A 14,097-nucleotide genomic window follows, 5' to 3' on the forward strand; every position below is an offset into this window, starting at 1 on the left:
GCACGCCCCCTACTGGGGATGTGCCCGCAACCAAGGTACATGCCCTTGACCGGAATCGAACCTGGGACCCTTCAGTATGCAGGCTGACGCTCTATCCACTGAGCCAAACCGGTCAGGGCGAAATGTCCAATTCTTGACCACGGTGCCTAATTGATGTCCCTGGACTCTCAGCAACACTCTCACGAACTGCTTCAATGTTTTGTGTTGAACGACTTATTGAGGGACGGCCAGAGTGTTTAAGATCCCTAATTGATCCAGTCTCCCTAAATTTTTTAATTAATCTCTTCACAGTTGATGAAGTTAAATCACTATTCCGACCATATTTTGCACGAAAATTGCGAACTGTAGCTGCCAAACCTTCATTATTTTTAAAATATTGCTCAACAATGAAAACGCGTTGTTCTTTCGTGTAGTGCTCCATTTTTTTTCAGTTGTGTGAAACCCTACACTAAGAGCATATAAATATCCTGTTACATAATAAAATCTTGTAGCTTAGTAGAATTTTAACAGTGTTTAAAGATGAATTGTGATAGCAATTTCCAGAAAATATTGTCAGAATTCGCTGTGTGATTAGAAAATGAAGATGGCTGCAGAAAGAGAACCTACTTAGCAGATATTTTTATCCCATGAATCAGTTGAAAAACTCTGAAGGCTCTAGAGAAAATATTTTTATTTCATAATATTTTTATTTCATAATAATTTTGAATTTAAAAGGAAACTGAATTTTTTGGAAAAATTGTGTTGTAAAGAAATCTTGAAATGTTTCCACCTCTGCTGGGACTTGAGATTGAGTAAGAATATCATCATTTATTGAAAACCATCAGGATGAGCTGCAGAAAAAATTAAATGATTTTTCTTCCCTTTGTAACCAAGAGTTTGGATGAGGGACACTTTCTCGGAATTTTCTGTTCAGTCTGAGAACTTCAAGTTGATGCACTGTCTGATTATACACACAAAATGAGATTTACTGCTCAGCCACTAGGAAAGCTCTGGATTTTTCATATTTAGAGGAAACTCATGAATATTTTATTTTACTTCTCAATTTCTTACATGTGTGAGCAAGCTTATTCAACTTTAACAAGGATAAACAGCAAGGACAAAAACCATCTCATTTCAGTTGAAAATGAGATTTATATATGCTTAACTGAAGTTGGATTCATAATTGTACCTATGCAGCAAACTCAAGTATAGGTTTCACATTAAAAAGTAAATTTCATTTCTTTATTTTTAATTTCAAAACTTACAAGTTGCAAAAACTAGCACTATATAGTAATTGTGTATTTGTGAGAGTTGTATTTTAACCTGATCATGTCATTCAGTAAGAATTTTTTTCAAAGTAAACAAAATTGTGTCAGTTAAAAATGTATGAGTTAAGGGCTATAGAGTAGGTACCCTCTGTTTGTATTTAAATTAGCATATTTCCCTGTTGTTTTTAATTCAATTCTATCTGCTATTTTATGGTCCTCAAATTTTTTTTAGCTAAATATTTGGTAATGGCACTCTTTTGTTTTCCTATGTTGTGAGTATATACTTATCCTTCTCTGTGTTTGTAGTATATGTTTCTACGTTGCCCCAACTCCTTTTGAATCAGAAAGCAGGTGGTTGCTGAGGAGGCTGAATTCCTCTTGGAGTTGGTAGTTCATTACAGTTTTACTTTCCTGGCTTTGAGTAGCCCACCTGGTATTTGACATTCCCCAGTGGCTGGATAGTTAATTTTGTGGAATTAGAGTTGCCATCTTTAGGGAAGAATTCTCTTCATTAAATTGTGCTGAAGCAATTGTGTATTCCTAAAAATAGATACCTGATTGTCACTACATATTTCTGAGGCTTTTGCATTATGAAAAATTTCAAATATACTAAAAATAGAATAGTATAATGAATTGCCAATTCATACCCAAGCCAATTTGATCTGTACCCCCACTCACTCTATTTTGAATCAAATTTCAGATATCACCCCATTTTCTATAATTTATTTTACTTTCAAATTGATCATTAAATATTTGATGTGATTTCTACCACAATAGGATTTTTATTGATGGGGAATACTGATGATAAAGAGATATCAAACAATTATTAAAGGTAAAATATAATTCAAGAATGTTACAATCCATTCATTCAATGGATTTGTCAAGCTAGTAGCCTCCTTATTTTAAATGTTTTTCTTCTGCTGTCTATTTACAGACAGGGACAGTTTTCTAGGGTATCCTGAATGGAAGACACAAGGTGCAGAATAGCATAAAAAAAAGTCACAGGTAAATAACATTTATTTGACATTTGTTAATATATACACAAAAATCACAGGAAAGATGCATAGTAAAATAATGAAAATGGTTAATTAGGCAAGGGGATGTGGTATGGATGGGGTTGGGGGATAAGGACTTTTTCATCTATAACTTGTTTCGAGCCATGCATGTTTTATACTTTAAAAAGAAATAAAATATTTTCTTCTGACATGCTCTATTTCATGCCCAAATTAGGATATTCCTATTTGAACGTATTATAAGTTGCATACCAAAACAATTGTCAGTTGGACAAATTGCTATGTAATTTTTACAAATCACCTGACTTTGATATCATCTCTTTCCTGCCTACAGCTACTCAGGGGATAGGGCCCCTCTCTGGGAGACCCTGAGGTTTATGTTCCAAAGAAACAAAAGCTTCTGGGCAGCAGGGACCGATTGGGAGAGGAAGACTGCAGAGTTCACTCTGGGCCAGGAGGAGGGAGCCAGTATTGATTGGTGCTGACTTTGGGTCTCAGGGAGAAAAAGAGAACTAGGGAACAAGACTTTCTTGGTTCTTTAACGCATGGCCTACACCTTCTGGAGACTCCAAGACTCTTCTCCCAGCTTCAGAACCGAAAAGTATGAAGCTCAAGACGTCGCAAAGAAACTTAAGTCGCAGCGAGGTGGCATCAGGGAAAGACAGCTTTGTTCTTCTTTATGGCACCACCATTCCGAACTCCAGGCATCTAACTCGGATTTCACTGGTCCGCTCCTTGAAGAAATAAACGTAGGGCGCTTAGTGGGCGCCAGACAGAAGCTGAGGCGACCCCTGCCTTCTGGAAGCTGTTCCGTTCTACCTCCCAAGAGCTTTGCTTCAGGGGAGTTTAGTTTGTTTTTGAAGATCTTTCCTGGAGTGAGAAGAGCTTTTCAGGGTGGTTGCATGCAGGTTGAGACCTAGTGGAGCACAGGAGGGAGGCTATAACTTATTGTCCCTTGTTAATATTTAGAGTCAGGATTTGGAAAGGGGAGGGGTGTCCAGAGGACAATGCTTAAAAAGGGGCGGGAAGATACAGCTAGTAATTATAACCTAACTTTTCCTGTCAATTTGGTACTGTGGCTGAGAGGTGTCAGATACAGGATGTAAGCCCCAATTCCTTTGGATGTGAGGGTTCGAATCCCAGCACTGCTAGAGTTTTGTTCCATGCAGGTGCCCTCACTCCAGATATACGTACTGTAAATCCATGCAGGGGGTACCCTACTACCTGAATTTTCTGAACACTGAGCTCTGGACTGGGGGAATGAGATCAGTGAATGAATGATTCACAGCTTCCGGCCAGGGAGTTCACAGGTAAGCCTGATACTCAGACCATCAGAAGACCCACTCCTCCTGATGTCTGTTTGGAAGGGCTTTCATAAGGCCTTGCCGAAGGGGTGACATTTAAACTGGGGCGCTCAGTGTTGACATATGAACCAGGAGTTCAGGGTTCAATTCCTGCTCAAGGCATATGCCAGGGTTGTGGGCTCCATCCCTAGTGTGGGATGTGCAGGAGTCAGTGGATCAATGATTCTCATCATTGATGTTTCTATTTCTCTTTCCCTCTCCCTTCCTCTCTGAAATCAATTTTAAAAATATTTAATTAACTGGGGTGCTCAAGTTGAGAGAGGAGAGGTAGAGAGTCTTGGAACCTTAAAATGCAGGGTGTGTCCTGTAAAGTGGGGCACTGGAGGGGAGCAAGGAGTGAAGTGAGCCTTGGTCTCATCATTTGCTCCTAAATGTTAACTCCGAAAAATTGAGGACTCACTCACATAACCTAAGAAAAAATTTGGGCAGTTGCACACAGCACCGAAAATGTCCCTATGGTCCCTGCTGCTGACTATCTCACAGGCCCTCACTGCATTGCTCACAGGATGTTCTCTATTTCTCCACCTGCCGCTGGACTCCCCGCTACAAGGGCACCACTCCCTTCTTCACTCCTCTCTCTCTTTTCATCTTTCCTTCCGGGGCCACCATTAGGAGAGTAAAGGAGATGGCTAATCATCCAGGGAAGCAATTGCTCACCAGCTCAGGGAAGTGACTCAACTTCCAGACTTGAGTCAGCCAAGGAAGGCCATTCTAAATACCACCCAGCCCAGAGTCCTAGGATGGGTTCCAAGTCAGAATTTGAACTCTTGAAGGAACAATCTCACTTTCTAATTTGTTCATTGGGCTCCACTACACCAGATTTGCACCTTCCTCAAGGCCTTGTGAAGGAGTCACTGGTTAATTTTAATAGGCGGTGCTTTTAATAGGTGGTTAATTTTAATGGAACCTGATTGGCCCATGGCTTAAAAAGGTAAGAGAAAGCCTGTAGCCAGGGGTCTTAGTGGCACTGACCCTCATTCTCCCAGGGGAAGGGGTGTAGTTCTCCCAGTCAGTGGTGGTGACACACTCATTCAAGGTCTCTCGGGTGTGGCTTGCTGAGCCACTGTGGGTGGATGAACCATCTTGCAGTGGCCGGCACACACCAGGTGTGATCTGAAACATTTATAAAGGATGTGGAGCCAGAATAAGGGGTCCTATTTGGACACCACTGTTCCTGTCCCCTCTCCATTTGTCTCCAGTGCCATTCCAGGAAGCCACAGAACCATGGGATACTTCAGGAAGCGTCCATCTCTGCTCAAGGAATCCAGGCGGTTGGGCAGAGGAGGGGAGACAAGCCCCCAACTGCCACAAAAGCTAGGAACCTATGGATGTGGTCTTCCTGCTTGGCCCAATATTTTTTCTCCATCACTTCCCAGTAAGCCTCACTGTGCCTGAAAAGTGAGCCTAGGTCACAATGTGCAGCAGGGCAGGGTGGGAGGCAATGGGGGCACTTTAGAACCAGAAGAAGAGGGGAGCGAGGGTCTTAGATGCAACGTTTCCCCCGTGGTGCCTGCCTGATGCCCATTCGGGTGGGTTCTCCCCCTTGCCTTTTCTCTGCAAGGCCTCCAGGATGGGACATACACATCCATTTCTCCAATGCCACCCTCCCCTCCCCCTCTTAACTGCTTTCTGTTCACCGATGCTGGCCGCCGGCCGCCATCCTCCCTCTGTGAAAAGGGGCACAGGAAGGGGAAATGAGGCAACAGGTGAGAGCCTAAACCCAGGCATTTTGGAAGTCACTGACGTGGGCGGGACACTGGGCTAGCCCCAAGCCCGGGCATGCGCAGAACTTCCTTCAAGGGAGGCTTCCATCATCCAGGCGTGTTGGGCCTAGGGTACTCCAGTGTCTCTACCTCTGTCACTTGCAGAAAAAGTCATGCCCCACGATTCAAGTGTGGATTCTTAGGTAACTTAGTTGGTAGCATCAAGGATTCTTGACTTCCTTGGGTTGCTAGTTTGATTCCCGTCGAAGGAACTCCCTGCAGCTTTGCACATCCTCAGTAGCACAGGCGAAAGCCAGGGAAGCCCTACATGTGTGTGGTCAACCTATGAGTGGGCTGGTGCCAGGAAACAAACCTCTCCTTCTTCCTGCAGCCACACACACACATAGCTTTTGGTTGTGCTACCACCTTACCCACATACCCAAACAGCCAGCCCCAGCATTTTCTTCAAGTTTATTCACCCACAACTCAGCTCCAGAGAGCTGGCTGTCACCACTACCACTTTGCTTACCATGGACAGATCACTGCCAAACAGGTGAGCAAGAGGAGCCCTGAACAGGGAGTCTTGAAGGCTCCCAAGCATATAGGCCATTACATGCGTCAGGAACAATCATGGCATCTTTCTTGTACACGTTTCAATCTGTTATTCTCTGTATCTATCAGCACCCTTCTCACTCTTTTTCTGTTTTTGTTTTATTCTGAATCTGACTCTGAAGCCACATTTAACCTGAAGAGACAGGATATGCTCAACCGGCCTGCTTAGCACAGTGTTTGTACACATTGCCCTTTGAGCCTTTTAAGAAATTGGAAATTTTCTATTGCACTTTGGTTCACATTTGTAGGATGAAAATGTAGCTGTCTTGTAACTGTAGTTTGAGGGATGATTATATCTACTTAAGACAAAAGCAAATTACTTCGGGAATTTCAAACTACTGCTGTCTGAAAATTTGAAATTACAAAACTCACATTATTTTTTTAACAATCATGGGCCAAAGGCATTCAGATTTCACACATTAAAAAACTATGCTGTATGCCTTGGCTGAGGTGGCTCAGTGGTAAGAGTGTTGGCCTACACACTGAAGGGTTGAGGATTTGATTCCCAGTCAAGGGCATATACTTGGGTTGCAGGTTCACTTCCTGGCCCTGTTGGGGCGCGTGTGGGAAGCAACCAACCCATGAGTCTCTCTCACCTCTCTCTCTCTCTCTTTCTCTCTCTCTCTCTCTCTCTCTCTCTCTCCTTGCTTTCTCTCTCTTTCTCTCTCCTCCTTCTCCTCCCCCTCCCTCCCTCCCTTCCACTCTCTCTAAAAATCAATGGAAAGAATATCTTAGGTGAGGATTAAAAAAACAATAACCCTGCAGCTTTCAATGGCTCAAAAAGTCAATAAAATATCAATACTACTTCTACATAGTAAAAAATCAGAAGGAATTGCATGGTTCGCCACATAATTTCAGTTATATAAGGTCATTGAGTATCCATACATAATTCAAGTATGATATCATATCAAAAAGTACCCCTTTTTAATCCTCGTGCACTTTTGGTGGGAATTCAGAATGGTGCAACCACTATGGACAACAGTATGAAGGTTTCTAAAAAAAATTAAAAATGTAACTGCCTTATGACCCAGTGATTCCATTTCTGTAAATATATATGAAGATTCCCAAAACACTAACTTGAAAGAATATATGCATCCCTGTGTTTACTGCAGCATTATTTACAATAGCCAAGCTATGGAAGCAACCCAAATGCCCATCAATAGACGAGTAGATAAAAAAGCTGTGGTATGTATATACAATGAAATATTACTCAGCTGCAAAAAAGAACAAAATCTTACCATTTACAAAAGCATGGATGGACCTTGAAGGTGTTATGCGAAGTGAAATAAGTCAGTCAAAGACAAATACCAAGAGATTTCCCTTAAATGTAGAATCTAAAGGACAATATAAATGAACAGACAAAATAGACTGATAGACTGACAGAGAACACAGATGGTTGCCAGAGGGAAGGGAGGTTGGGGGACTGGGTGGAAAAGGTGAAGGGATTGAGAAGTGCAGATTGGTAGTGGCAAAATTGTCATAAAGATGTAAAGTACAGAATAGAAAATATAGTCAATAATCTATACTAATAAAAGGGTAATATGCTAATTAGACCGGGCATCTTCTGGATGTCCTTCCGGACAAAGCCACAGTGGCAGGGGCGAGGCAGAGGTGATTAGGGACGATCAGGCTGGCAGGGGAGAGCAGTTAGGGGGCATTCAGGCTGGCAGGGGGCGATCAGGCTGACAGAGGAGAGCAGTTAGGGGATGATCAGACTGGCAGTGGGGAGCAGTTGGGGGGTGATCAGGCCGGCAGGCAGAGGTGGTTAGGGGCCATCAGGCTGGCAGGGTAGCAGTTAGGGGGCGATTAGGCTGGCAGGCAGAGGTGGTTAGGGATGATCAGGCCAGCAGGAAGGTGAGCAGTTAGGAGCCAGTGGTCCCAGATTGTGAGAGGTATGTCCAACTGCTGGTTTGAGATTAGGCCTAAGCCGGCAGTCGGACATCCCCTGAGGGGTTCAGGATTGGAGAGGGTACAGGACAGGCTGAGGGACCCCCGACCCCATGCATGAATTTCATGTACTAGGCCTCTAGTCTATAATAATAAAAGCGTAATATGCTGCCAAAACCGGTTTGGCTCAGTGGATAGAGCGTCGGCCTGCGGATTGAAAGGTCCCAGGTTCGATTCCGGCCAAGGGCATGTACCTGGGTTGTGGGCACATCCCCAGTAGGAGATGTGCAGGAGGCAGCTGGTCGATGTTCCTCTCTCATCGATGTTTCTAACTCTCTATCTCTCTCCCTTCCTCTCTGTAAAAAATCAATAAAATATATATTTTTAAAAAAGCGTAATATGCTAATTAGACCTGATGTCCTTCCGGACAACCTTCCAGATGAAACCGGGGCTGCAGCCATGGGATCGAGGAAGCCACTGTGGCTGCGAGGGATCCAGGCAGTCGCAGTGGCTGTGAAGGCCTACTCTTACACAAGTTTCACGCATCAGGCCTCTATGCCGGAAGCCAATTCCAGCATGTCATAATTGCAAAAGTTTCATCAAAAGGTTGATGGAACTTGGGGACTCAACAAGGGCTGAGTCACATATGTTGTCACCTGTTGGGAATGGCTGAGGGCATTTCCCCAAACCTGAAAAGGATGCATTAAATGATTGCTTGCTGCCAGACAGCTCAGGGCATCTTAATCTACATGTTATTGCCTCCTACTGGCCAAACACCTGAACAGCCATAGGCAAATTCTTCCAATCAGACAATGCATTGTGTACATGAAACCCTACCCTTTGATGTGTATATCTCCACCTTGCCTTAGGACAATTTGTGTTAATAAAAAGCAAGGGGTCCTGAGACAAGGAGAACTTAGTTCTTTTAGCTAAGTCTTCTCTGACTCTCTATAATGCCTTTCAAAATTATGTTTCGTTTCTGGACTCTTATTTGATTTATGCACAGTGCCTTTTCCAGATGTCTGAACACTTCTAAATGCTGGATCAGAACCACCGACGTTAATTGGCCCCCGAACAGGGACAAATTTGGAGATGAAGTATTCACCTGAGTGGGTAAAACAGCACCAGTGATGGTGGTACGATTAACTGTGCGTAAAGCCCATGTCAGCTTTGGAAGCCCGTGGATCTGTAAGTGCATGGGTGATACTTTTTGGTTAAGTCAGATTATAATGGGGAAGAATTTGATTAAAAGGCAAAATTATAAATAAATTGGAATATTAAAAGGTACTTTTTAAAATCAGGCTGAAAAAAAGAGTGCAGTGGTCATCTTTAATGTGGTTTCTTGTTCAAATCATAAAATACCTAATTTGTTTTGAGGACCGAAAATCTATAATTTCTGAAAGGCTGCCGGATCCTCAGTTTCTGATCTCAAAAGCAGCTGGAGAGGGCGGAGCTATCAGCTTTCCCGAAAAAAGACTACCTAAAGCTTTGTTTAAGAATTATAGAAGAACGCATTGGGAAAAGCAAAATTTGGCAAAAATCAACTTAAGTCTAGTAATTACTTTGAAAAGCGAAATGGGAAAAAATTTAAAATCTGTTTTTTTCTATTAAACATACCTTTAATTGGGAGAAGAAACGTTGCTGAAATCTCCCCCAAAGCAAGCAGGATGTGGGGGAATGGAGACACGTGGCAATCCAATATGGACGCCCACTCCCTGAGAAAGCTATTTTAAAAAGTCTCATTCTCACCATGAACAGTTTTAAAAATTTTAGAAATGTGTCTGTAATTTCTGTACTCATAAAGAGAGAGGCTAGCTTAAGACAAAATGCGTGCACAGTCCGATTTCGGATTTTAAAAAGTTTTGAGCTAAACTCAACTCTCTTGACGGATGGTGTAGAAAAACCAAGACTGTTTTTTCCTCAGAAAGATGGCGGAAAGGAACCAAAAAGAAAGATGCAGGCTGGTTCTAGCAACAAGATTGGTATTTCTATAATAAAAGGTAATTTATTTAAATAATAATAAGGAACCACACTCAAAAGTTAACATTAAAGCCTCCAAGAAAATCAGTAAACTATCTCTGTTACAAAATTTGCCAAAGAAAATGCCTTAAAATAATGATAATTAGCTCTAGAATCTGAAAATTGTTGAAACATAGATAAATAATATATTAATTATAAAAATCTAAGTAGCCCAGGTAAAAACTGGCTATGCCCTTTGTTAATTAAGAAGGCTGGCTTTTCTTAAGACAATCTCTAAGAAAAGAATGTGGCCACCAATTTACATCAAAATAGACCAAGCTAGGCCAGACCTGTTTTGCTAGCCTCAAACGTGGTTTTCCAGAGCTGCTGGCAACTTAAAACGTTAAAGTTTGCTAAATTAAATAAAAAACTTATTCAATAAACTAGGTATTTTGAAATGACAAAATATTAAAATATTAATCTGAGTATGCCTCATATGAAATCTAGAAGACAAAATTAAAGCTATTAATTGATTATGTCTTGTATTTTTGAAATTTATTCTTAAAAATATAAAGGTGTTACTAATCAAGAAATGCTAAATATTTAACTGCTAGCTAAAATGTAAGTCTTCTAAAAGAGTTTAAGGTTCAAATTAAATTGGGAGAGATTATGTAATTGTGGTAACAAAATGCATAAAATATAGAAATTTACTTTTAAGAAAATTATTCTTGTATTTTATCTAAAGAAATGAATAGTTTAAAATATATTAATATGCCAAGTGTGGTAAAATTTCAATCTAAAGCATAATATTTTATTGGTATAATTAAAAAAGAAGGATTGATTCTGTGATCCCAACCAAATTTTTTAATACAAAAAACAGTTTAAATTTAATTAATATCTTTTAGAATAATTATACAAAGTATATAATATAATCTTTGAGATATCTATCTATATAAAGAGCTAGAGTCTCTAATGTTTGGTGGTCTTTCCAAGTTAAATTTCAAGGCTTTAACCCAGGGATAACTTTGGAGCATTTCAAGGGCCTGAAATGTTTTCAAAGGTTTGTTCTCTCCTAAAAAAATTTTTTTGAATTAAGCCGATTTAATATACTTGAAATCACATGGAAAGCTTTATGCAAATAAAAATTAATAACTATAGTTTACTTATATACATATGAAGGGGCGAGGGCTGTGCCCTCCATGTTGGGGTAGTAGCCACGTGCTCAGACCTCCTTCTTCCCGGAAGCCCAGGCTTATGCTGGCCATGCCCGGGATTTTAAACTAACCAATGACAATCAAGGGATGTGCGCACCATAGAGATGACCACATCCTGTGTAACAAGACCCGACTTGTGCCTGGCCAATCGGTGGGGCCCACAGTCAGCTCCCCTCCCCTCACTCCACCCCCTATTAAAACCCTGTTTTTCCCAGGCGGTTTCACTCTGCTTCCGGTCGCTGCATCGGCCAGGAGGGGGAGTCGGGCTAGCTAGCTCAATAAAGGACCTTCTGCTTTTGCATCGGACTGGCTGGCTCCTGGTGTGGTCTTTGGGGATCTTGAAATCTGGGCATAACACATATACTTTAAATGTTATGAAGGTTTTGGCCCCTAAGGAGGACAAAATAAAGTAGCTTAAATATTTCTTAAAATTCAACAGCAGAATTTTAAGACGGAATTTTAATAACAAAAGCCTCTAGCAGCCTGCATTTTAATTAGGCTGGAGTTGGGGCAGCATTTGTGCCTTGTGAGTCAGACGTATAAGTTTACTAAACTTGCTTTGCTTTGCTTTTTTAATAATAATGCCTACTTTAATTACTTAATAAACTAGCTGTTTAAAATATAATCAAGGTCTCATATAAATTAAGTTATATGAGAAGCTAATATTTTTATAAACAATTGAATCCTAGTAAAGTCTAAGAAAATTACTTCCCATGATCCCTCTGTATATGCAAATAAGCCAAAGGGGATACTCTTTAAAAGTAATTTCTAAACTTAATAAAAAGGAGAAATTTTAAAATTTTGTAATCTCTTCTGCTAATATATACAGGTAAACTAAAGATTGTTGTTAAAGTACTAAATCTGAAATAATTAGTAGCCAACATAATCTAAAGAGAGTCATTGAAATATAGCTTTTCGACCACATGACCCAGTATCCAAGCAGCAGCCCAGTAGGTTGCTTGGTGTAAAAAAGAAAGGCAAAGATTTTTTTTTTAATTAAAAATACAAGAAAAGTAAATAATTTGTGTTTTTGCCTCCCTGACAAAGCCTATGTAAAGTTACTCAAAGACTAGTAGCAGAAATTTAATTAATGTCACGGCCAAGGACAAGAAGTTAAAAAAATAAACCTTATTTCAGGATTGATTTAAATTGGCTAATTGAAATAAGTAATTATTCATAAAAACTTAATTGTACTGGCCAGGAAACTGTTCCTAAAGCATTAACTACATTTTTTACTGATGGTTCATCTCATAGTAAAAACTTGCTTAACTTGCAATAAATCCAGAGCAGTCATATTTCTATACAGAAAATTGAAATTAAAAGTTATCAAGACTGCATTACAAGATTTCCAAAAGCCTCCTAATAATATTTAAATAATAAAAGGGGGGATAGTGGAATAATGCCCTTTAAGTAAAAGCCTTAATTGCTTTAAATTTTTTACTTTGAAAATTATTTTTCATTTGTAATGCTGATGGCAAGACACCCATAAAAACACACATGGTGTCAGAATAAGCCAAAGGATAATCGTTTGGGCAAAAATGAAAGGATCCCAAGTCTAATTTATAAAAAGATTCCTTTATTAACCTTTGGTCAAGAATATGTTTGTATATTTCCAAAAAACTCCTCCAAGCCCATGTGGATTCCTGCAACAACGAATCCAGAGAGAAACTGACCAGATGGCTCCAACCACAGAAATAGCAGTGGCTCCCAAGACAAGAGGAGAAACAGTCCAGAAATAAAGATGGTGAAGATGCCTTGCCATACTAGTAGTCAGCAGCTGTGCATTGCTGCAGGTTGCCCACGACCAAACCAGAGAAGGTCAGACCTGCATTGCCAGCGTTTGTCCACCAACCAGAACTGAAATATCATTGCTGGCATGTACACATAAGGAAGTGTTGGACATTGAAATTGGCCCAGAAAGAAACATACTGCAAGCTGATTCCTTTAATGGCCGACAGCGATTTAAAGGGACATGATAGAACTCTATCCTTTCCATTGAATTTAAAAATCTTAAAACATACATTCTTTTTTTTAAAATATATTTTATTGACTTTTTACAGAGAGGAAGGGAGAGAGAGATAGAGAGTTAGAGACATCGATGAGAGAGAAACATCTATCAGCTGCCTCCTGCACATCTCCTACTGTGGATGTGCCCGCAACCAAGGTACATGCCCTTGACCAGAATCGAACCTGGGACCTTTCAGTCCACAGGCCGATGCTCTATCCACGGAGCCAAACCGGTTTCGGCAAAAACATACATTCTTGTTAAATTTAAAAAATAAAAAGGGTGAGATGCCTGAAGCCAATTCCAGCATGTCATAATTGCAAGAGTTTCATCAAAAGATTGATGGAACTTGGGGACTCAACAAGGGCTGAGTCACATATGTTGTCACCTGTTGGGAATGATGATGTGTATATCTCCACCTTGCCTTAGGACAATTTGTGTTAATAAAAAGCAAGGGGTCCTGAGACAAGAAGAACTTAGTTCCTTTAGCTAAGTCTTCTCTGACTCCCTATAATGCCTTTTAAAATTATGTTTCATATCTGGACTCTTATTTAATTTATGCACAGCATCTTCTCCAGATTTCTGAGCCCTTCTAGATGCCGGATCAGAACCACCGGCGTTACCTCTAGTATTATATTAACTCTGTATGGTGCCAGTTGGGTAATGGAAATATCAGGGAAACTCTTTGTAAAGTTTATCATTGTCTAAACTTTACTATGCTGTACACCTGAAACTATTGCTATTGAAGAAGTACAAAACAGACTGCCCCAACATGTGCCACTTTGAATTATTTTGAGCAGATGGCAATCCAAACCCTGCAAGTTCATGGGAAACGTGTATCATTCTCTGAATCTAAATTAGAGGCCTTGCACATAATAATAGTTTTCACAAGAAAGAACTTTTTATGACCCATCTAGGGTCATAAAGTTCTAATTACTGAACAGCTGCTCTACTTATCGTCCTTCAGAGAATGACCTTCCTGCTCTCTGAAATCCCAAGGTGGTAAGCTTATCCCATCCTTTCCTCAGAATGCCAAACATACCTCATTCTCTCTCTCTCTCTCTCTCTCTCTCTCTCTCTCTCTCTCTCTCTC

Source organism: Myotis brandtii, unplaced genomic scaffold (genome assembly GCF_000412655.1).
Source record: "Myotis brandtii unplaced genomic scaffold, ASM41265v1 scaffold2247, whole genome shotgun sequence".
Lineage (NCBI taxonomy): Eukaryota > Metazoa > Chordata > Mammalia > Chiroptera > Vespertilionidae > Myotis > Myotis brandtii.